The sequence below is a fragment of the Pteropus medius genome, unplaced genomic scaffold (assembly GCF_902729225.1).
Source record: "Pteropus medius unplaced genomic scaffold, Ma_sr-lr_union100, whole genome shotgun sequence".
In the NCBI taxonomy this organism is placed as follows: Eukaryota; Metazoa; Chordata; class Mammalia; order Chiroptera; family Pteropodidae; genus Pteropus; species Pteropus medius.
The window spans coordinates 2,647,399-2,672,867 of NW_024353909.1; the positions used below are offsets into that span (position 1 = coordinate 2,647,399).

Consider the following 25,469-nt stretch of genomic DNA (forward strand, 5'->3'; position numbering starts at 1 on the left):
TACATAGAATTTTATATTTATATTTACATACATTCCAGTAAATCCTAAAACCAGAAAACCGAAATTAAAAAAAAAAAAGAAACATGACAGCTGTAAGTGGGAATTTAAAGAAACCGAAGGTAGAAAAGACAGTAAGCGGCCATCTCGCAGAGCGACTCAGTTCCAAGTGTTCCTGAAAGCTATACCCGTATTATCTTCCTCTCACTTGCACTTTCCCTGTAGTTGTTCATAGCACATACTCGTGGCTGCATTTCAAGACCTCACCTCTAAGTCTGGGCTGATGACGCCTGTCTCCTCTGGCTGAGTTCCCCTCGGTGCCAACACACCTGACATGAGACGAGGCTCCAGGAGCACGCTTGCTCCCGATCACTCTTCTGCCTTGAAGAGGAGTTTCAACATGACGTCACATTCCCTGCCTCCTCCCAGCCCTGCTTCCTTTTCACTGTCAGAATGTCAGCTTCACCTACTACACATGCTAGGAATTCTGTTTTCACTGGTTTAAAAACGTGAAGAGAACTGTAAGCAAGTCTCAGGAATGTAGGGCAGTCTAGTGAGCTCCCGGGCCGTGGAAGACCTGCCCACTTCTCAGCCTCCAGCTCCTACTTGCTGTCATAAGGAGGAAAAGCTACTTTCTGGAAGCATTATAGGAGCCCAGAGCCAGCGCAGGCGGCAGGAGCAGGCGGCAGGAGCAGGCGGCAAGCAGTAAAGTTTCCAGAACCCCAGGGGATATAATCATAGTCTCCGACCAGGTGCTGGGAGTAAGACTTGTGGCTTCCAACCTTCTTGGCCCAAGGCCAGATTTTCCAGGCCTCCCTCCACCCTTCAGCTTCTTCCCATCATCTTTCCAACCAGAAGCTTGTTAACTGTTTTCCTGTGCTTTTATTCAGATTTCAAGGCACCCTCTGTGTGTTAAACTTCAAAGAAAGTTTGCTGCAGTGAGTGCGATGCTGTAACAAGTGGAAGCTCCAAACAGCTCTGTTGAAAATGGTTTTGTTAAAATGAATGGGCTTGGGACTCGCCCCCACCCCCACCCCCCACCAAACCCTTTTCTTTCAAATGAAATTGCATTTGTGTCTGGACTAAGTTGCCCGATATCAATCCTGAAATTTTTAAAGATGAAAAGCAGAACAGCCACACCATATTTAAAATGTGAAATGATTACAAAATGGCACCATGCCAATGTTTATGAATCATTGAATATGATCATAAAATCATAAAAAATAATCACCAAAAGGTAAATAAATTACCCAGCTTACTGCTTATTTTCACGTAGGGTCTGACACAAAAGCTGCAGCCATGAATGATTTATACCTGTTTTAACAATAACACTCATTTTACTGAAAGATGGTCAGCACTTGGGCTGCTGTGGGCAACATGCCAGTTGTCGAAAGGTTAATGTTTCAGCAGCAATACATTAAATTATGAATAATACTGGTCCCAAAATGGAAGGTTATTAGCTCAGTAGGCTTAATTAGCCCAGCTAGAACTTTGCCATCAAGTAGCAGTGCCCATTACTGCAGTCCTAGCGATGATGGGGGATGGCAGCATTGGGATTCTGGTGCCAGAAGCAGGGGCAGGTAGAGGCAGGAGGGGTGTGGGGTGTGTCCTTTATTTTCTTTTCATCCAGTGTAACATTACGAGAAGCAACTCAGAAGCTGGTTTTCAGGATTTTGAACACTCCCGTGATTTAGCTGCAAAGACTTCCCAGAAAGAAAGAGAAGATATTTGGGAGGGGCCTGGTACTTACTGTCGTCGGCCCACCCTGATCTCCTTCCACATCCGCGTGTTGCTTCTTAGCTTGGGACCTACCAAAGTAACTTAAGTACCATTCAGAGGCCGGGCCAATCCATCAGCACTCATCCAACACAGCCATTTATTGAAAAGCTACTAGGTACCAGGCACATACAAGTAGTTAACAAGACAACCACGTTTTTAGATCTAACGGAGGGGGCAGCCCTTAAACAACCAATTAGTGCACTAATGACAGCCACATGACTGTTATGGAGGGGAGGTTTAAATCCCGCACTTGGACTGGGGTCAAGGTCGGGGCTCTTGGAAAGGGCTTTCTGGAGGAAGTGCCATTTGCTCTGATCGCTAAAGGGTGAGTAGGAATTATCTAGGTGAATCTCCAGGAAATTCTCTTCCAGCCATGCCTGAGTCTCCAGAAAGAATGGTGCTAGAAAGATGCAGGCATTGCTTAAAATGGGGATCGGGAGAGCATTTGCCTGCCAGGGCCATAAGGATGCTGTTGAGCACCTAGCTTGTATGGGTACATGGGCTCGTGTGTGTGTGCGTGTGAGCGCGAGTGTGTCCACACCTGGCCCCGCGACCACCCCCCTTCCTCACCCCACCCTGGCTTTGCCCTGCCACGTGCTCCAGTTTAAAACTCGAAGTTTACAGCGAGGAGCAGGGCCGGGACTCGCCCGTGCCGGGCCTTGCCGGCTGCATCGCACTGTCTGCACCACTGCCCAGCTCTACTTAGTACTATTAGTAGCTTGTTTTTCTAAGCCCTAAAATTCATTTTCTTTTCCCGCCTCGCTTCCAGAAAAATAAATAAAAGTGAACACATCACTCATTTAAGACGAGGAATGGAATTTAGGTTGCGTTTTTCTTTCTATTTTTATGATTAGTTAGAATTTTCCTGGGAACACCGCCAGGAGGGCATTATGGTGAGATAATGTCCTGTATTTAATCAGTGCTGCAATGGCGAACTGCGTTCTGTGGGGAGAAGCAGAGTTAACGCACCCTCCTCTGTCTCGTCTGTTTTCAGGATACGACAGGTTAGCCCGAGATGAGGACAAGGCTGAGAGGTGGCAGGGCTCCAAGCTCGTGCGCTGGCCCGTGGGTGGACAGGATGCAGCCGTGACGCCTCGCTGTCTTCATGCAGGACCCATCAGTGCTGAGAGCCCTGCAGCCCCCAAAGGAGCTGAGTGAAAAGGGCCCCAGACTGACCAAAGTGGCTGACCTTGGCCCTGTATCCAGTGGACTCCCCTAGCGTCTTCCTCTGCGGTTTTCAAACGGCTGTTGTCCCGGACGCACTTCTTGCTTTCAAACGTGCATCTCTCCACTTTGCAACCCAAACACAGTGCGTGCGGGGGGAGCACGCGGCTTCTGAGTGAACCTGGAAGTCGGCAACAGGTAGGACCCGTCAGCTCCTTAAGTCTGCATGTGTCTGGCGCCCAGCGATCCCCAGAACCTCTGCTCGAGGTGACAGTTGGTGATCTGCAGGTTTCAGAGTACTTGTTTTCCGAGATGGCTGGTCTGTCACCGAAGAATGAAAGAATTCCTGGCCGTGGTAAAATAGAGAAGGATATCTTAGAGAGATGGCTGGGAGATGTCTGGAAGGAAGAAAATGAGCAGGGGGAAAGGAAGGGAGACGGAGGACAGGTGAATGGATGCAGATCGGCCTTTCTCTGCAGTTAGCACTGGCGGCCAGAAAGAGAGGAGCGTGTGGGGCACGCAGAGCCTTTCACGTTTACTGTCGTCCCTATTAAACGTGGCGTCTGCGGGGGCCGTCTGCTCAGGTGAGGGCAGTGCAGAGAACAGGATGCCCCGAGCAACCCATAAATAGCAGGGTGAAGACAAAGTGTTTATTACTTAGCCTCATGAAGCCCATATAAGTGCTCTCCCAGGGTGCAGGAGAGCAAGAGCGTGTGCGAGCCGGCCCGCGTGCGTCCTGGGGCCCGGAGCCCCAGACCCGCTGTGTGCGCTTGGCTTGATTCCGTGAAGGCGGCTGTTTGATGGAACGTACTGGAACAGTTCATAGCCAGCCCAGCCAACCTTGTGTGGAGACAGAGCTTTCTTTTTCTCTTTCCTTTTCCTGTTTGCAATGAGAATGAGGCCTTTCTCTTCTCGGCCCTTTGCTCTCCCCAAAGTTGTCTCACGAGGTCATTGCCAGCTGACAGTCTTCCTTTCACTGCGAGGTTTGGATGGAAACAATGCTCCGTTTTCTGGGGGCCTGGTGAGGCTCTGGGCCTAATCCTGAGCAGGCTGCCCTAAATTTAAATGGGTTATTGTTTTAGTAGGGCTGTGGTTTCTGCAGACAGTTCAGGCTATGTGATGCGAGACTTTATCCTTTTATGTGTGTATCTATATTACTATATATACACAGACCATCCATACTAAGCAGCAGAATGGGGGTTTAAGGTCATTGTGTTTGGTTTCCAGCCACATTTGGCCACTCACTAGCTGGGTGTCCTTGGGCAAGTTACTTACCCTCTCTAGCTGGGCGTCAGCACCCACAGTGCAGACCAGTCTGTCTCTAAGATACGTTCTAGTTCAAATATTCTTGAACTCCGTGATTGCAAGCTATTATATTACCTTGTTCAACAATGAGCTTAAAAGCATTTTCTTTGAGTAGCTTCTACATCTACAAAACTGATTTCTTGGAGCAGCACAGAATATGTGCTGAATGTTCTATTGAATCTCCTGAATACGGAATTTATTGGTTTGCCAGGTGAATGGAACAGTAGTGGAAGGTTGTGTTGTCAAGTTCTAGGGTCTTGAAAAATCCTTATAGATGTACTCAGGATTGTCAGCTACAATAGTCTTTGTCAGCAGTGGGTAACATTTTGAGAATTAAGAAGCACTTTCAAAAGTTACATATTGGGAATTTCTGAATGAGGACCCAGCTCTGCAAACTCTTTCATCTGATGTGGAAGATGCGTAGATAAAAGCAATTGACAAGCTAAGCTGGACTCTTTTCGATCATTATGAATAATGATCAAATATGATATCACGCTTGAGAGGCCTCTGAGGAAACTGGTAGCAAAGTCCAGCCACTGAGACACTAGGAACTCTCTGGCATAGCTAACCTCAGGCTGGTGCTGGCTGACTCTGCAGAAGCGTCACCAGAACTGTGTTGTGTGCTGGCCTTCCAGGGCGGTAAGTCGCTAGCTAGGCCAAGAAAGAGGGATTCCCTGGGGTTCTGCCAGTAAGTGCCGTGGGAATCACAGCCCTGCAGCCACTGAACTCTATTGCCAACTGCTCTGCAGATCCTTCCGAGGTGGTCTCTGCCTGAATCCCTTGTGGAAGAGCCTGACATGCTGTCTGCCTGGTTAGTGGTCTTTACCGCTTTTACAAACTCCCTCTCTACCTTCTTTCCTTCTTTTCCTCTGCAAACATTGATTGAACATATACTATGTGGCAGTCACATAATATAATCTCTATAGTATATATATAAGTACTCATATACTTAAATGGTTCCTGAACTAAAAGTACTTTCTGCCTTATGAGAACGACATTAAGTAGAAAAATAATTACCAATATAGTTTAAATAGAGTTATGTGCACCGAACTTGGAGAGCAGAGTAGGAACTGGGGGTCTCAAGAAAATATTTTAGGTAGCTATTGATGGGGGGGCAAGACATTTTCAGCAGGGAAAACACAGCCTGTGTGGGAATCATAGGTAGACATTTTGTGGATCGTGTGTAGGATTTGGGGAGATGAGGTTGGGTGCCACCAACCTCAAAGCAACCACAGCTTGGGTTCAGGAATATTTCTTCAATCTTAAATCCTACAGACAATTCCCCAGATTTGGACACTGTTGAGGGAAATCTCCAAATTTTGCCAGTCATTAATAAAAACTTCGATGGTCATTATTAAATCATCGGTCTCTTGGGGGTCAGTCTCTCAGGTTTTGCTTCTGGCTCTTTCTCACTATACCCTACACCTGCACCTCCACCAGGGACACTAAGTGGCATGACCCCCTTTTCAGGACTTATGTAGGATCAAGACTCTCCAAAGACTAGCCAGCACTATAGAGATTAGACGATAGAGGTTAGAAGCCCGGGCTTCTTGTGATAAGACAAGCTCCTATTAGTAGTTTTGTCTTCTAAAACTGATGTCTCAGTACCCCTGATCTCCTGAGCCTACGTATTTGACCGCCTGGACTTTCAAGACCTACTTGATAATGTTTTAAAAATCATTTCATTACCTAGATTTCTGTCTCCACTACCTTCTCTGAGTTGCCATACCTACCTGGTCCCTAAAGCCATGTCTGAGTGTGGAGCCCTAATCCTCATCTGCCCCACCAGTCCTCCCATATTCTTTTCCATGCCTAGATTAGACACTAAGACTTCATTTAGTGTCTAATCTAGGCCATATGTAATCATGGAGATGGTAAGTACAGGTATATGAAATAAGTGAAAGTCTGGCTTGGCTTATAAACATTTTTGTCCCTTACAGCTTTAAATATTTCCTGATCTTTGAACCACATTAAATATCATAATGTATTAGAATTTAGCAACAATAATGTTTATTGCTAGAAGGAGCCCAGACGGACATGAACAAAGTAATCTTGTCCATAAAAGAAAGTGTACGAATGCCACTTGCTTAGAGAGTCTCATGGGATTCTTGTCTGTCATCCTCCATTTTTAATTAGAGCTGTAATCATCTCTCAAGGGGCGTTTGGAAGCTTCATTAAATCTACCAAGTTCCCTATATTATATAAAATTGATGCTGTTTAAAATCTTAGCCATATCAAAAATAATAGCAAGTTGGGGAAAATGTATCTGTTATCTAGGGACATCAGGTAAGGCAAGTTCCCCTTTCATTCCTATAGGACCCAGACCTTCCTGCAGTCAGCACAAAAACAGCACGCTCTCCAGCTGGTACATGTGTTCCATGCCCACCTCACATTTCTGAGTCCTTATAGTCTCCACTCACGTCTCTATAACCTGTTGTTCAGGACCCTTTTATGACCACGAATGTCACTCATTGATGTTTTTTGCCTGATTCTAATGAGCTGGTATCCCTGCATCTGTAGAGAAGTGGGTTGCCCCATGAGTGGAGGTCACCAAGGGCCTTTCCCGTAAGCTATTCCGAGGTCAAACCCGTAGCTCTCGGGAGTGTCCCAGAACCACTCTGCTTCTGTTCAGGTTGCCATCCGAACCAGTCCACTGGGCCGAGCTTCCAGCCATGGTACCCTCGCCTCACCATGGAGCTGCAAAGTATCGTTCAGTGTTTGTCACCTGTAAGTTACCTCACAGACCCACACCAGGCAGTTAGTCACGTGACTCTTTGAGACAGACCAGTCCTTCCAGGGTGGGGGCTGGAAGCATAGCCTTAGACCAGGGGTTCCCAATACTGGCACTCTTTGGATACTTTTTTAATTGAGTTTTGTTTTTTGTTTTTTTTATGGAGATAATTACTATTGGCGTTTTGAGCCAGACAGTTCTTTTTAAGTAGAGAGAAGCTGTCCTGTACCTTGTAAGTCATTTAGAAGCACCCTGATCTCTACCTAATAATGCCAGTGGCACCTCTGTGCCAACCAAAAAATGTCCCCAGACACTGCCAAATGTTATTGGGTGGGACAGAGACAAAGTCACCCACCAGTTGTAAACCACCACCCTATACCTCATGCAGAGCAGGGATGTGGAACTGGAATTATGTGGCTTTTCCAGTAGGAAAATGTTCTGGAGTATTTGCTGAATCTTCTTGGCCCTATCAAAAACAGGAAAGACAAGATGTAGCCGTGAAGAAAGTCACTCGACCCAAGGAAACCACAGGACTTTCCACTATTCATTGATAGTTTTTCATCCTCACTATCTTATACATCAGATAATTACTCAGATATGTTCACAGCTGTGATGTAGAAGGAAGCTAAATTTCCTTGTCCAGCCATCTCATGCCCTATTGATACACTTTATCATCTCAAAAGGTCTCATTCAATTTAAGCCCCTAATAAACATTGTTTGCATGTTATGCTGACTTAAGTGGCTCCAGTAAGCCAAGGTTTTTCAGAAACATTCTTTCTTATGTCTCATTGGCCATTGCCACAGATTCTAGTAAAGTTGTGATGTTTCAGAAGCTGTGTCATCATTTCCCGGTGCTTCTGTCACACTTCATTTCAAAGAATGCCTTTATTCCAACAAGCTCATTTGAATGAGTGGTGACTAAAAGAAACAATTAGGCCTGTGGAGATCTGTCCAGGCATACCACTTTCTTCGTGCCTAAGAAGCACAGTCTTCCAATATTCACTACAGAGTCTGCTTTCATCTTGCACAAAAAAAAATGAAAGTAAGTGAAAGGGAATAAAATATAAAGTGCATTCATTCAAAGAGAAGTCACTGAGTAGGATATTGTGTGATTTACTATGAGCTATTTAGAGACACATAAGACACAACTTCAGAGTTCCAAATCTCTTTGTCTATTAGTAGAGTTAAAATGTGGACAACATTGATAATACAAGTCAAGGGTCCTCTAACTAACCTAAGCGCCACAGGTGTTCAGAACAAGGTCACAGGAAAAGAAGATGGGTTCTTTACTCTCCAGTCCATTGCCTGGCCACAGAGTCTAGAATGCATTGTAAATGGCCCGTGAGAATGCTTCATTTCCCTCTCTGAGAGGATTGGTACAGACCAGTGGATCAGGGAAATATGGAAGACAAAGAACAGCCAGGCTTTACCGAGGCATTTGGCAACATGACAAATGACAGTTTGTCCATTTATCTCACAGGAAAGAAAGTGAAGTATGAGTTTGTTAGTAATTGGTTGACCGTAGTTGGTGTCAGTGTAGAGGGAGATGCCTGGTACTGTGACATTAAGATTTTGGGTCTTAATCCATGTGTGGTTGTCATGAAGTCATATGATGCAGAGTAAAGAACTCAACAGATTTTGATAGGCTGAGGCAATGCACCAAATCTAACAAGATGAACTGTAATGCAAGAAAATGGAAGGTCTTGTCTTAGATCCAAAAACCCATCTGCACAAACAGAGTGGGAGGGGGCCAGTCTTGGCAACAGATGTTCAGAAAGCATTTTTTTCCAGATTTTGTATGTATTATGAATCATCGGGCTACTTGTTTAAAACGTAGATTCCCAGGTGCTGCCCCCAGATTGTCAGATTCAACAAGTTTGAGGTGGACTCAAGAATCTGCATTTACTAAAGTTTCCTGGGTCATTCTGACATAGAAGCACTGTGGGCCATACTTTGCAAACCTCTGTCTCAGAGGTTTAATAGCAGGAGGATTTAACAATTGTACTGAGCAAAATACAATGAGGAGGTAAGAATGCTGCTCGTGTGCTAGGCAGAGCAGATATAAATAATTTACCTTTAAGCTTGGGCCACAACCCTTTAAGAGACAGTCAAACTAAACAGGGAGGCAAAGGGACTCAGAACTAGGTCATGTAAAGAACAGTTGAGCAAACTGGCAGTGCCTACCTCAGAAAGACCGGAGAGAAAAAGACAGGACAGTAGAAAGGTTGTCTGCATCAGGAAATAAAACTCGCTTTGTGTGGCCTCACAAGATGACACTAGAACCAATGGACAAGGGTGGCCAAGGAATCAATTTTGGCTCAAAATAATGACCATCCTTCTCCTAAAGTCGGAGCTGTCCACCAGTCTGGAGGTGTTCAACCATGGACTGGAGAACCTGTTTAAATGATTTTTTTTTTTTTTAGGAAGTTGGGTAGCGAATGGAATGGTGGCATGTTAAATGGGTGGTAGGATCCAGGGAAGTTTTGTTTTCAATAGAGAATAGAGTATGTGTAGATTTCCAAATGGAAACGGATTGATTAAAGAAGGATGTGCAAGTGATGGGGCAGGCGCGCCGTGGGAACTGGAGCAGGAAGAGAGAAACAAGCGAAGGAACAGGGGATTGGAGGGACCTGGAAGTGTTGGCCTCTAGAACTCAGGGAATATTTGCTTTAGAAGTGAGGTGGAAGAGGAGAAAGGAGGTAATGGTTAAGGATAGAAGGCATTCGATGGTGGAAAACAATATCGTGCAAGGCACTGTTAGGCGATGCAGTGGGCAAGTTCATGGAAGTTGATTTCAATCATGGTTTCAAAAAACAAAGGGTTAAATCTTTTGCCCAGAGTTAAGAAAGAGTGGGGTTGGTGAGGGATTGAGGAGTGTGGAAAAAGCGTGGAGTAGCAGCTTTGGGGAATCCATCGAGTCAACAGCCATCCATGCCTGGCTTTTACATTGGAGAACTTTGTATAGGGTGCAGTCAACTCAAGTTCTTTACATCCTCAGCAGTGTTGAACAATCCACAGGCCCATGTGAGAAGAGCAGGTAGCTGGGGATAACCTCAGCTAGGAATCAGCACGGTGAACCGAAGAAAGGATACAGGAACTTAAACTTCAGGCTCACAAAGACTGATAAATACCAAGCTTTGGCTTGTCAAGGGTATTGTGGGTTTTCTGCTTCAGAGCCTGTAAACAAGCATCTATCTCCATTAAACTTAGAAACCCCAAACCCCAGAGATACCCAGAAGTACCCAGAATTTCATTTCAGGGCTGTCACCTTCGTGCTCCCATCCCGGTCATTACAGAGTTGGGGCTGTTCTGACTTTGAGATCGTACCTATGCAGTGTATGCTCTGGAAACGTTGGGTTTTTATTAAGCCCTGAGATTTTAGCACATGTGCAGACCCTATGGCCACTGTAATTTCCATTAAAAGGTATAAGCAATGAAGTTTTTCATACGTTTTCTCCCATTTTTCTCATTTCGTTCCTAGTGGATTTTCAATATATTTATGGAAAATAATGACTTTCATTTGCATGAGACTTACAAGACTGATAGAATCTGAAAATTTACCATACCTGTCTTTGGCCTTGAATCCATTCGATCTGGAAATTTCTTCAGATGATACACAAATCTGTGGGTCTGTCAAAGTAGAGATCTTAAGTCTTGACCATTTGCTTCCTCATTATTTTTGCATGATCAACTTTTAAATATTCCATAAATACTGGTAGAAACCCCTTTTTTTAAGAGTACATTTCTTTCAGGGTAAAAGTTTTTCATAAGGAGATATAATTGGCTAAAAGTGTAGGACAGTAACTTCAGTTTTAAGAACCTGGAAAGACTGAAAAGAACCAGGATTAATACCTCTACTTTTAAAAAGCAAAATGGGAGTTTATAATGTCCTAATCTGGAACTTTTCCTGGAAAAAAATGATCACCAAATCATTTCTAGAATAATCTGTAGTGAATATAGTGTTGGGAACTTATATCACTTGACAGAACAAGTCCCGTCAAACTGATTCATTTCCTTCCATGAAAGAGTAACAAGATTTTAGTAGATTGAGAGGAAATGATAAATGTAATCTATATTTCATTTAGCAAGATGCTTGAACCTGTTCCATCCAACATCTTGGTCAATAAATTCAGTAAATTTGGGGATTGGCATTAGATGTCCAGGGAGCAATGGAGTTCCTATCCTAGATTCCAGATTTAAAAGCACATTCTTTTTGAGAAGCCCAGTGACAGGGGAGAAGTTACTTGATCTGCTTTAAGAGGAAGAAATGATGCTAACTTACTCCAAAAGGATCCTCGAGTCCTGAAAAATTTATTCGGTGTGTTTGTCATTCATGGTTTTGATTATTCAGATATGCTCAGAAGATCGGCAATGAATGTATATATTTTTATAAAAGAAAATAAACGCTGGCTGCTCACTGTCATTTATATACCCTGATTGTACAATCTTCTGAAAATTCCCCAAGAACTTCCTGACAGAATCAGTTCTCAGGCTTCTCTATCACCAAAGAAGGGGGGAAAAATAAGAGGAAACAATAACTCTGAAAGCAAGTGAGATGTGTGGAAATAAATCTGTCATACTCTGTAATTCCAAAAGGGAAAGATAACTTCTGGAAATTCTATTTCAGCCTAGGAAAGTCTATTGCTACAAATGGTGAGGATATTACATTGACAGTTATTCTTTGGATTTACATATCCCCTCTGCCGCAGGGAGCCCAAGCACCTTAATAACTTGTTGTGTCATTTTTAACTATAAATCTTCACGAGACCCCCTCCTGAGGAAATCCGGTGGGTGCTTGCATTCCTCATATTTCATTAACTTTATGGTTGGAATTAGGTATATCAGATACCTGTACATGGAGAAAGTTTGCCCTTGTAATATATCTTCATCTTATTGCCTCATTTCCCAGTATTAATATATTTAACCCAGAGCTCATTAATACCCGAAAACAATATCTTAGATTTTTTTAAGTCTCTCTAGCTCGTGCAATACTTCCACAATGATTTGATATTCACCCTTTAGACCAGAAGTGCAGACAGGTAACTAGTATCAGGATAATGTTAATCATTTCTGCTGTGTATCGTACACTTGCCAGATACCAGGCATTGTGCTAGACACTTTACATCTACCATCACATTTCATCCTCAAACAACCATGTGGAGCGTGCACTATCATCTCCATTTTACAAGAAGAAAACACTCTCTAAGGATTAAGTGACTTGTTGGAGGCCATTTGGCTCCAAGTGGCAGAGCTGGGACTCCAGCCCAAGTCTTTGGTGACCTTTCCACTCTCTAAGTTTTAAAAAAAGGTCTTGATTCTTCCAGTAGTTAAGGAGTTCTTTCATATGTTTATTTACTTTTCTATATGTTTCAATCCCTGGCTTGCAGTCCTTCTTCCTTCATGCCTTGACTGTAAGACTTGTCCATCCTGTGCTACGAGCATCACCTCTCTGATGTCCTTTCCTGAGCAGATTAGGAGGATCTATGCTCTACGTCCCAGCAAAGGACTCTCTGTTCTGCGGCTATTTGCCTTGAGAGAGAGAAGTATTAGCTGACTGACACAAGTGATTGTCCATCTACCTCGTGTTATTGTTATGCCATTTTGGCCCAGCTCACAAGCTTGTTGAGATTGTTTCTTTTAAGAAGTAATTTAAAAAACTAAAGAATCAGATCTCAGAAAAACACTCAGTGAAAGACCTAAACTTTATTCATCCATTCAGTCAGCCAGTCTTTGTTAAGCACATCTCTATGCCCAGAACTCTTTTCACCCTGGAATCATTATTAGCAATTCAGTGCTGTCATCATGGTCATCACCACCACCACCACCACCGTCATCATCATCATCATCATCATCATCATCATCACCATCACCATCACCATCAACTTTATCATTATCTTCCTCTTCACTGTAAGCACATCACTGAGTACCAATTAGCACTGTGGGCATTTATGGAGATGTGGACAGTGTGTACTCCATATGGTGCCTATCCTTGGGGAAGCAGGTGGAGTAACTCATAACATGAATACAAATGTATTCATAAATGCGTGTGCATTTCCACATCATCACAGGTATTGAGTAGTGTAACAAATGGATCTTGTCTATGTTATTTTGGTGCCTGGAGAGTTGTAAACTAATCCAGGAAATCTGCCCAGAGAGCTGAATATGAGAAGCAGGGTGGGGTCAGCTCAAACATTGGGCCTCGGACAGGGTCCTCATGAGGATGTGAGCCTGAACTAGACTCAAGGATGGGAAAAGTACTTGACACACACCTTCTTCCAGATCTTGAAAGTTGCCATATTAAAAGACCTAGAACCCTTCTCTGTTCTTTACATAATTCCCAGCCCCCTTTATCAGCTCTCTTCACCATTTTGAGCTTTAGCTTGGCAGACATTGATAACGACTGGATAGTGTAGGATCCATGATAAGGCATCTCTAACCCGCAGTGGGGCGTTTGGAACCTGTGCTCCACCTCCTCTTTTGTACTTTAAAGCAGCCATGGCCCCATAAATATTCATGGCAATGATAATAATGACACTGAAACTCTCAACACCACTTTATTTGGGTTCTAAAACCACAAAAATCATTTAATTGACCACCAGAGCTACCTGCCTAATTGACAACTCAGAACAGTGAGTCCTTGACCTATAACATTTGGAAGTTTAAAATTAGAACTGGTACAAAATATTTAAAAGGCTCGTAGAAGCTTCTGGATTCGGCATGTCTGAAAATGATTAAGATCCTGACATGCCTAAAGGGACATATCTATAACTGGACCTCCCTCATCAGACGCCCCTGCCAGCTTTGTTCACTGAAAAGATCTCCAGAGGGTAACCCCACATCGGAATTCTCTCTTCACTGGCTTCAAGGGCCATTTTAACAGACACAGTACTGCAAATATTTCTCAAGAAATAGGAATGCATCTGAATACTGAAGACCAGTAGTACTATTTTAATGTTGAAGGTCTCATCTCTAGATATTTCTAAGGTCTTCCAACAGGATGCTATATTTCTGGTTTTCTGTATAACTCAGTGGTAAATATGCCCATTCAAGCGCTTATGTCCTCCTGGTTGAGTCCCAACCTATACGAGTGTTGGGGATTATAAATTCACTCCTAAGTAATGATTACTTGATCTCATTCTTGCATGACCTTCCTATATGTCCTTCCACCTCAAGGTCCCACCAGGATATGACAGCGTGGGGTGAGAGGGGGGAGCCAAAGCATGAAAGTCCACCTTCTGCCCTGTGGCCCAAGCGAGCCAGTCTCGGATTCCCAGTTCTTCCACCCTTTGGCCTCACTACCTTGCGGTCCACTTTTGAGGCACTTTCCAGGGACATTGAATCAACCTTTCTGTAAGAATAAATACAGTTCGAGGCTCCCATGTCTTCATTAAACATTTCCTCTAAACTGCATGCTTTGGCTCTGCGCCCATGTGCACCCAGAAAGCTTTCCCAACCCCAGAGCCCTGTCACATAGTTCCGAATATAAATAGCCCTTTGAAGAGGCAGGAAGTACCAGGGCTGAACTCTGCCCTGCTCTGCCCCCAGCTCCCTAGGTCTGGGGCTGGAAGGATGCTAAGAAGTCTCCTCAGCCCCTGACAGAATGAGGAGCAGTGGCAGAGAAAAGCCAGAAGCCAATTTCATGTGCTCCCTTCAAGCAAGGACAAGAGCTCCTGGGACCTATGATCTGGCTGTGGGGAAGGGAGGGCACCACAGCCCGCAAAGGAACCGTGGGGGGAGGGGGGAGACTGGAAGAGGAAAGGCTGAAAAACAAACAAACAAACAAACAAACAAACAAATAAGGTGTGTATGACCAAACCCCTAACACCTAAATCTCCAAGTCCACTGGAGCAGGAAATTGAGTGGCTGGACCGGGCTGCCTTGCTATGCCCTCTCCCCACCCTTGGCCTGCTAGTTTTTTGGTTTTTTTTTTTTTCCCCTTTAGAATCGAATCTATAGGGAAAGGGAATGTATTTTTAAAATAGAGGGAAGACTCACTGGCCACAGATCTGAAAGAAAGGATTGAAGGGGAAGAAAAGCTGGGTTGAAAGAAAAGGAAAAGGCCCAGAAGTGTGTTAGTGTGTGGCGCATCTCAGGCGCCTGCTTCTGTGTGTGTGTGTGTGTGTGTGTGTGTGTGTGTGTGTGTGTGTCCCCAAGACAGTCTATGAGACAGCCCACAAGGAAAAGAAACAAAGGAAAGTAAGATGTAGAGAGAAATAAATTGTGGAGAGGAAGGTGGAGGGGGGAGGGGGGGCAGGCGCGGGCGCTGGAGAGGCGGAGAGGATGGGTGCCGGAATGCAGGCAGAGCTGGCTGGGAGGGAGGGAGGGAGGGAGGCCGCACATGTGTGAGAGAGAGACAATGATGTCAGCATTTCCTTCTGGGTTGGTCACGTGGCCCTTGCCAGGTAAACAGACTGGAAATAGACTCCATAAAGGCAGCGCCTGCTGGGGGAGGGTGGGAGGCGCTGGCGCTTCACCCTTTCCTCTCCCTGCGTCCTAAACAAGCCGACTTTCATGTTGGCGACAAGGTGGTCTCCGAGTGGAATTGCATTTTTACGAGCCCGGGAATATGACTCAGGGAGGGAAAGCTATTTGCTTTTATAATTAGCTCAAGGAGTTTAGAGACATTTTGATTTTAAAAAAGAATGGAAGTGGGAATGAATGTAAATCTAAGCTCATATGCTGTGAGCGTCCGGGATGGGGGATGGCTTATCCTCACTGGCCTCCTTGGGAAGGTGGTCAGATGGGGTCTAGATTCAGGATGAATTGGAAAGCTGCAGTTTAGAACGAAAGGATCAGATGCTGTTATTATCAACATTAGGGGAGGGGGGAATGCTAACAGACTCGAGAAGAATATATTAAAGAAGTTTGATACAGCTCCGTATGTGACCGTGATGCCACAGGGAGGAACTGAGACCTCACGAAAGAGATTAGGTGAAGAAAAGACAAGCCCCTATGACTTTCAAGCAGAGTTTTTTCCAAAATGATATAAAACAATCCCCAACCAAAACATGGCAGGGGCTCAAGGCATTTTCGAATGGCAAAGTCATGTCCGGAAACTATCTGATAAGCAAAGTGGATGGAACAGGTAATCCTTCCACCTGGAAAACTCCAGAGTCCAAAATGGTGGGAGGTGGGGGCAAGTATGTGGCTCTCTCTTCAAATTCCAGGAAATAGAGCCTTCACATCTATGATGAAATAGCTTATTTAGGTCATTCTTTGAATAATTTTGAATTGAAAGGATCTACTTTATTTTGATCATAATTTTCTATGTCCTTGTGGAAATCTGGCCAAAGCCTGTAGGAAGGACAGTGACTGACTGTCTTAGTTTTCCAGGGTTTATGGGGGTCCTGGGATGCAGTTTTAAATCTAGGACAGTCCTGGGCAAATTGGGAGCAGTTGGTCACTGTTGTGAGAGGCCCAGTCTAGACAGAAATAACAAGATAACTCACCCCCTACCCTGCTCCACTCATAAAACAAAACACTTTCATTCTAGTTTATTCCTCTCTCCTCATTTCTTTCCGTCAACTTTCCTCCATCCATTTACAGCAGGGACCACCGCGAGACTAATTTGAGTACATGTAACTCTATATATGGACTTAGAGCTGGTAGAACACAGCTAAGTTGAACAGTGGGCTTTATTTGCACCTGAGGATAAAAGGAGGGGATAAAAAACTGTACATCTTTGCAGCTTCTCCCCCACTTTCGCTAATTTGGTGGAGAGAGGGCGAGTCCATCAATGCCACAAGTATACTTTCAGCCCCTGGGTTGAAAGATAGATATTTGATACCCTTCTCCGTTAACAAAATACGTCACTCTGACAAGACTCCCAGCCCGGAGTTATTTTTGCAGCATTATGTAATTGGATTGCCTGGTCAGGAGTACTTCCTTAACAAGGCTTTCAGCAACACTTTTGTGTGGGCCTGGCCAGTCCTGACCAGTCACACACACTGGCTTCAGCCCCAGTCAACCCAGCTAAACGCAAGGAAGAGACATCAGACCCCATCACTGACCTGCCCACTGCATCCTCTTGCTGGAGAGCACCCAGAGGAGCACTTCAGGGCCTGGTGGCACATGCAGAGGCCAGAGTCAGTGGAAGACTCTCCCATAGCCGAATTTCAATATAGACGAAGCAAGCATATTTCTTCAGAGGGGTCCGCAGGCGTGCTGCCACACATACCCTTCCCTGCCCCCACAACCAGGAGACCCCAAATCCTGCCATTTGGATGTTGCTGCCCTCTCCCCAGTTTTCTGGATTTCCTCATATTTGTTCATGAGTAACTGGTCAGCTGATCATCCCTTCCTGTTAGCCTTGCTGACTCACAGAACTTAGGAACTTGTCTGAGCTTCAGACAATAAGAAAATTTACAAAGGAAAACAAAAAGCCTGGTATGAACTTCCCCTGGTATAGCTAGCACAGGTCTGCTAGTCCAGGAGTGCACTGGGCAATTGCTTCAGGGGTGATGGTATGTTGCTGTCAACTTGGGGAATCATTTACATTGTAGTATTTCATTGTCATTTCTGTTTTTTGGCCTTTAGAGAACATCCACCATGACTTTCAGTGGTGTGTCTCCCAGCTCTGAATTGCGCTCTGAGTCCCTATCAAAACCAGAGCACCCTTCCCCAGAATATTTTTCTTTCCATTCCCTCAGCCCGTCTGTACTGTATATCTCTTTTATTTTCTCTTGTGTCCTTGGTTCTCTTGACCTTGACCCCAGACAGACAGTGTAATAGAAATAGCTTTAAAGCCAGATGGATCTGGGTTCGAATTCAAGATAAGCCACTTCATAGCTGTGTGATCTTAATCTCCTGCTCTGACATAAGACTAATAATACCAGGTTTCCAGGGCCACTGGGAGAATTAAATGTAGCTACATGTAAATTACATGCAGGTGTCAGGGAACTAACACATAGTAGGTGCTCAACAAATGTTGGGCCTTCAGGAAGGAAGGGAGGGAGGAAGAGAAAAGGGTCATTTTGCCAGACTCCTAAGAGCTAACGCCCATCCTCTTTACTATATCACCGATCTCCTGCAGGAATGCCCTTTTTAAGGGTGCTGAATTGAATCTCACCATCATTGGGGGACGAAGGGAGATCAAGAGAGAGCAGGAAAAGGTGTTCTTGGTCCCAGGCTCCCAGCACAGAGTCCCTGGGATAGAGACCCCCATGGCTGTTTCTTTTTTGGAAAACTTTTCCTACCTGAAAATCTGGCCCCCACCTGCCCCCTTACAGTCAGGTTTTCCCTGCAGACCCCTCCATGCTGGGCACCAAGTTGAATGTATTTGCTTTGATTTTGCCTGCGCCAAATTGCAGGGGCCACCAAGTACCCAGAGCAAAGGAACAAGGGATGAGTGTGGTTTCTCCCCAGGTGTCCAATTTTGTGAACCTTGAATCTGTTGCAAAGGAGGATTCACTCCAACTCCACAGCAGGAACAAGCAGGAACCCACAGGTCAGGGATTCCAAAGGCAAACTGAGGTGCAGACAGCCACAGGCAAAATAATGGAGGCGACAAGGAAGGAGAGGTTCCTTGGAGGGCAGGGTGGAGGTGGGAAGAGCCAGCAACCATCCGCACCTCATCCTGAAATGAACAAACGTCAAAAAGCCCGTTAAGTTGGCTGTACCTGGAAGGGGACAGGGCGGGGTGGAGGAGAGCCTGTGGCAGCGCGCACCACTGTTCCAGTTGGCAGGAAGCCCTTCCCTGAAGACTGTAGGTTTAACCTTTAGCATTCAAGTGTCGGGGCTTAAGTGTCGTTATGAGCAATTCTTCCGGCTACAGCGTTCCCAGACTGCGGGAAGAGGGGTCGGCACAAATCTGCCTGCTTTCCTTTCCCTTCCCAGACAAAATGAGACAGAGGGCGACGTGCAGTACCAAACACCCGGACACAGGCACTGGTCGCGTCCGGCCCTCACTAACCTTAAACATCCACTCCCACCTCCATGGCCAGCCCATTCTCTGGCTGGCCTCATGGCGAGCAGGGCCCCAGGGTTTTCTCCACTCCCAGCTCTCCGCGGGCTGCAGGGTGCAGAACAGCCTCCTCAGGCCTCAACAAGGAGCAGCTGCCTGGGAACCCTGCCTCATGTCCTCCTGCATTTGGGTTCAGGACCCCCAGCTGTCCCCGACCCGTTGACCCTGTGTCCCCCACCTTGGTGCCCTGCAGGACGGGGTTGGAGCACCTGTGTTCCAAAACAAACTGGCCAGCCCGGTGAGGGCGGTGGAGAGGGAATCGAACCACTAGCGGCCGAGCTGGAGAGTGGGCAGTGAGCCGAAGGCCCACGCAGGGCCTGGGCAGCTCAGGCCACCCACCGGCACAAGGTGCGGCAGCCGCTGTGCCCAACCCTTTCCAGGTGGCTGCTGGGGCCAGGCCCCCAGCCAGGTGGTTTTTCTGGGGGACGTCCCGAAGGGGCTCAGTAGGTGATGGAATTGCTCCGTAGGGGGCCATTTTCCCACCCTAGGGAGGGGCAGTGGGGCCATGCTGTGCGCGCACCTGTGAGGGGCGCCGGGGTCCTGGCGCAGCAGTACTGCGCCGGCTTAGCTTCCCCAGCCGGCCTCGCCAGGGCCCTGAGCGCTCCGGCTTCCTCTCCAGAGCCCCGAGCCCCGAGCCGGTGGAAGAATAAAGGTTTCCTCGAACTGGGACTGGATGTGCAAGGCATTAGGGATGCGCGCCTGTCTCAGTGAACTGAGGGTCGGTGTCTGAGGAAACTGTTGGGATCTCTAAGGTTATGGATCTAGGGGAGGAGGGAACAGAGCCTCCTCGCTCAAACGCCCAGCCCTGGGGGCAGGAGAGCAGCCAAGAAAAGGGCGCACCCTTTGCCTCTGCGAGGAAACTGGCGTCGAATGTCCCTGTTGCCCCGCTGAGTCCTGGAATTAAACGAGGAGGCGGCCGCACCCACAGGGGGCCACTGCCCTGCCCTCTCCCCTGGCTCAGTCTGGGTCCACAGGACACGCGGCGGGGCGCCCAGCTAACGGGAGCCCCAGACTGTGGGTCCCGGGCCTGGAGAGCACCGGATCCTGGGAGTCCGCGGTGCCGCACCCTGCCCTCCACCCTCCTGCCTTAACCAAACACTGGCTCCAAATTTCATGCCATCCGCGTACAGGAAAGATCTGATTCGCCTTTTTCTCTATTTCTAAGAATGAGAAACAAACGAATTAGAAAATTTTTGCTTTGGAAAAATATCTGTTCGATGTTGTTTAGTGCTTAAATTGTCCTTGGAATTTTTTTCAGCTTCATTTGGAAAAGAAAAAGAAAGTTGATGCACACCTCAAACCGTGTTTCTTTTTAAACCGTCCCCTTAGACGTGCAGTCGGTTACTGCAGATATTTTTCTGGGGCAAAGAGAGCAAAATGGAATGGGAGGGAGGATGAGGACTGGGAATCTCTCATTTTAAATCCCATTACTGGCTTTGAGGACAGGCACAAAAAAAAAAATCAGGAAAAGATCGTTAGCCCCCACTGATTTCCTTCACTTCAAGATTTCCCTGCCTCATATCTGAAATATTATGCTAGGTATCTCAAGGAAAAAAGGCACATGTTCCCTTCAAGAATATGTACACTGTATAGGTCCCTTTTACATTTCTAGCAAAAAAAAAAAAAAAAAGGGAGGGGGGAGGTGGATGGGTGGGTAAGGCACTCAATTCTCTGGCTATTAAACAAGCCATGCCTGCAAGAAATGCAGGCATCCGAGGATTGCTCAGCCACGCATCCCTCCATTAGCACACACCGGTGTGGCTGTGTGTCAACAATGCACGTGCTACCGTGCTACCGTGGGTACCCACCTACTCCCCACGCCAGCCCTAGCCGGCTCTGTGCAGATGGGCTCAGTTGCCGGCTTGCAGCCCTGCTCCCAAGCCTGTGCTTCTCAAGGATCCCTTTTTCTGCCTCAGGGTGGCAAGTTGGGAACCTCAATCCACCCCACCAAATTCTGCCCTTGGAAATCCCTAAAGCGAGGTAGCTGAACCCAGGGTCTCTCACCCTCGAGTTGTTCACTTTGTTGCGTTGAAATGAGGGTATTTCCCTCCCTTCCTCACCTGCCTCAGGCTTTAGGTGTTGTGCAAACTTCTGGTACCAGGTCACCAAAAGGGAAGCCAGCGCTTGCTGGTGGTGCGGGCAGAGCGGAACCCAGAAGAGCCATCAGCTCGGAGGCGCCTCCTGCCCCAAGGTTGGATTTCAGATTTCCATTGCAAAGGAGTTAAGGAAACTGGGAATCTGACTCAAACTCTGGAACTGACTAATTGCCCTGCATTTTCACAATGCGCCATGTATTCGAAATGAAGGGCAGGCTTTATCGCTTGGAACTCTTTCAAGGACCCGGGCACTCCAAGTTTGGGGCTAATTCTTTAAAGGTTTTACTTCTGAGAAATAGGGGTGGGGGGAGAATGAAAGAATGAAACATACCCACAATCCACGTACTGAGATGGCACTCAAGAGTAGGTTGTGGTCTCTTTTGAATCCGGAGTTCAAAAGGGAAAAAAAAAAAAGGCTTGTTCCCTCCCCCTTGCCCCAGGGATGAAACCTCTCTAGATTCGAGCGGCCAATTTGGTTTGATTTCCGCGGTTTGGAGCCTCTGGTGGGGTTAGGGGGGGCGGCAGGACTCTAAAGACAAACCTCAGCTGCCTTCTGGACCAGCTGGTCCGCTCTTGGCCCTGGAAGCAGAAGCTGAAATCGGGGTGATTCGCCCTTACTCTGGAAGCTGGAGGGAGCGTCTGGGGAGCGCATCGCCGAGCCTCCCGGCCGTGCCCTACACGCCTTGCGTGTGGACCTCCTCCATCGCTCCTCTGCCTGTCTACTCTCAGCGGCCCCCCCCTCCCCGCCACCTGCCTCCTGTCCCCCAGGGACCCAGCTCCCCTTTCTCTGTGTCATTCTGAGCCAGTTCTTTTCTCATCCCAAACTCCTTCTTCTTGGAGTAACTTTCCAAAAGAACCGTCGTCTTCCTAAAGTCCAACCTTGTGGGGATGATTTTGGAAAGCTCTTTCTCAGTTAAAGCTCTTTTTGCAGACGCCGTGTGTGCGCGCCCCTACAGTCCACCAGAGCATCACCTGGGCACTGAGCCCCACAACCTGGTGCGCCCGGCAGCGCAGTGCAAAGCAAATGGGGACTTAAGACGCTTTGCTCTTTTCCAAAGAAACACCTCAGAAACAAATCTGAATTTGGTTTTTGGTTATCTTTCAGGCGTGAAAAATATTTTGACAAAAGTATTCTCCAGGCTGCCTGAGTTGGGGGGTGGGGAGCTTTTGACCGAAAATGTGGGCACAAAGCAAGAAGCTGCATGTAATGGACACCACTGTGTACATCCACTCACAGCTGTGAGGAGTGTGACTGGGGTCTCATGGGCTGGTGCCAACATCCAGATCCCCCCATCTTGCCGAGGGCACCCCTGTTTTCTGCAAAAGGGGAGCAATTTTTACCCGGCCCCAGCTGCTCACCCTCTGGCGCATTAAGAGCAAACTTTCTGATTTAGTGGTTAAGGCTCGGGGGCGCAGTGGTTTAACAGTAGGACAGAGCTACGGATGGAGCAATTCAGACACTCAGAATAACCTCACCCGCACCCCTAGGAGAAAGGGGAACTGTTCCATTTGTCTGGGGGTCAGGAGGTGGACTCGGGGGTGGGGGGAGGGAACGGATGGATGAAGTGCCAAGTGCCGCGCCTGGCTGCCTCTCCCTCCTGTTTCTCCCTCCCTACCTCATCTTCTGCTATTTCCAGAGGCAGGAGAAAGGTGATCTCGGACTTGACCCCTAAATCACAGCTGCTGGTGGCTGCACCTCGCTTGGGGATGAGTGCAGCCTCTTCCCTGGGCTCGGGCAGCTTAACCCTTTCGTGCCCGCGCGCTCGTGGGCCGGTGGCAGCGGCGCCTCTGACCCCGGCACAGCGAGCAGCCCGCCTCCTCGGCGCGGCACCTTGGATCCCGCGAGGAGACCACAAAAGGGCTAGACTGAGGGGCGCTGCGAGCCTGGGGCATGGGCAGGGCGGCCCGGAGCGCTGCCAGAGAGCCCAAGGAAGAGCCGGAGTTAGCGGAACGAAGAGGGATGTTTGGATCGTGTTAACTAGCCAGACAGATGCACTTCGGCATGTCTGCATTTATGGAATCCATATGTTGTCGTGGCAAATGAAAGGACAGTAACACGTACATACAATAGACTTAGAATAACAATACACATTCAAAAAGGAACCTGCACATTCTTCACCCTGCAACTCTTCCCTTAGATCCAGCTCTAGAGTTGTACCGGGAGAGGCATCCTTTCTTTCAACCTCCCCTGCCTCCACACGGGATTTTCTTTTTCTTCCTCCCTTTTTTTTTTTTTTTGGTGAGTGTGTGTTGTATCCCCTAAACCCCCAGCAGAAGAAACCCAGGGCCCAGAAGCTAGGTTTCTTTTGGAAGTAAGATCTCCTAAGATCCTCTTCACCTCTCTTTCCCCTTAAGACTGGCCCATCGCACCTTGGACCAAATAATAGCTGATCACAGTGCAACCTCAGATTCTGAAAATCGCAGGGGAGCAGATTCTTACTCAAATTCACCATCCACATCTTCATCATTAAACCAACACGTCTATGTTATATTGAAGAAAAAAAAAAGTAACTTCAAACAGATTTGGAAATAAAAACCCCCAGCGAGAGAGCACACACATAGCTCTGCATACTACCTTCATTTATGTACACCTTGTATATTTGTGTGCACATCTATATTCACACACACAGAGATACAAAGACATCTAAAGTCATTCACATGTATATTTATGTACCCATTTATACATATATCTTTGTGTTTATATATGTATATATCCATTCCTTTGAGCAAGAGGCAGAGAAATATACACATCAATGCAATATTTAGCCTACATTCCACTTTCTTTCCCTACTGTAAATATCTTCAAAACAGACTGGTCTAAAATTTTCTGCCCTCTTGCCAGCTAAATGAAGGATTTAGGTTCTGAATTTCTTGGTTCCTTTTTTCATTTTGTACATAAAATAATCCATATAGATGCTGGATTATCGCCTAAGCATAATTCAATCATAGAAGCTTGGTATCTCTCCTCCTTATAACGAATTCACTCAGTAAAATTAGCATAAGTATTTACCAGATTAAGCTGACATTTTCCTATATTGCTACACGAAATACATTTATATCCAGAATTTCCCCCAAATAGCCTAGACCAGTGGAGATACTGACTTTCTCCGCGCTGTTCTGTACAATAAGAAACAAGCTACAAGTTCGCTTCTAGTACTATTTACATTTTTAAAAGAAATTAAATACATAGCATTTAAGTGAGTTTTCAAGATCTACAAGGAGAAATTCAATTCTGCTACATCTTAAAAAAATAAACTAACAGATTTATGCAGATTCGTGAAGACAGATAAATAGGAAGCAAATATACTCCTGAGGGTCTGAACAATTTTCCTTACCTGATGTATTATGGAAAAATTCAGATTTATCAGTCTTCCTTCAGTCAGCTACATTTTACACTGACCTGCACTTTGGACTGAAAGGGAAAAAAAAAAAAAGATTAACTGTTGCCAATGAAAATTTTAAAATAATAATCAGAAACTGGACAAACTGAAGGTAAAAATATACAATGGCTGCAATAAAGATAAATATTTATTTAATCAAAGTAGAAGTTGTGTTTGGACTGTAGGAATGTTTCATCCTTCCCTTAAAAAAAAAAAATCAAGAAAGAAAAAAGCCAGAGTCTTTGCAGGCTCCTGGAGAGTTCCCATTGTGCAGGGCTATCGAGAGCCCAGAATGGCATTAACCTCACAAAAGACACATTGTGCAGGGGACAAAAAAAAGCCCCTTCTTCTACAATAACTTTTAGCTTTTTTATTTTTAGAAAATGACAAAGGTTTTGCAAGCACTGACTGGTGAAACCTGTAGCAAGCCAGGCTGGACTTGGCTTTATTGATCAACTGTCCCGCATGGAAAAGCAGCCAGGAAAAGTTTGAATGGCAATCCAGATTTGGCTCATAGAGAGGAAACCCCTGATTTTTCTAAATGTATTTTCTTTTTTTTTTTCTTCTAAATAAAACAGCATTATTCCCAGAGTGAATTCAGAAGGATTAGATGAGGTAACTGCAAAATCTTAAACCGTTTTTCTCCCCCTGGTCTTGACTAAGAAGCTGCACGCTCTTAAGAACACTGGAAAATCTCTCAAAATGAAGAATTCCTTTTTAATCAAACAGATTTCCCGATTAATCTCCAAATTCCTTCTAAAATAAATAATCCATCTAGGCTAGGGCAAAAATATTTTTTTCTAAGAAAAATAAGTTTTAGTGCGTGCTGTCTACCTGATGTTATAGGGTGTACTAATAATGCCTTCAAAAACATAAATGTTATTTTTACCTTTGTTTGCAGATCACTTAAAGTGCAAATTGCATTTTATTTTATTCCAGACATTGTAATCTCAATGGTACTAGTTCATATTTAGAACTTACATAAATACATACTTGTCATTTAAAAAAATCTATTGCTGTAGGAGTGACTAAAGCTTGATTTGAAGGGGGGTGGG

At 45.9% G+C, this 25,469-nt stretch overlaps 1 long non-coding RNA gene across 1 annotated transcript; it reads right to left on the reverse strand.

The window, feature by feature from the left end:
• Positions 1 to 2,594: 2,594 nt before the first annotated feature.
• Positions 2,595 to 25,469, reverse strand: LOC120593885 (uncharacterized). The gene is made up of 5 exons (XR_005650459.1): positions 24,370 to 25,469; positions 16,987 to 18,551; positions 10,543 to 10,606; positions 7,356 to 7,997; positions 2,595 to 3,995 (listed from the first exon to the last, which is right to left on the reverse strand). It is a non-coding gene; the product is annotated as an uncharacterized LOC120593885 (long non-coding RNA).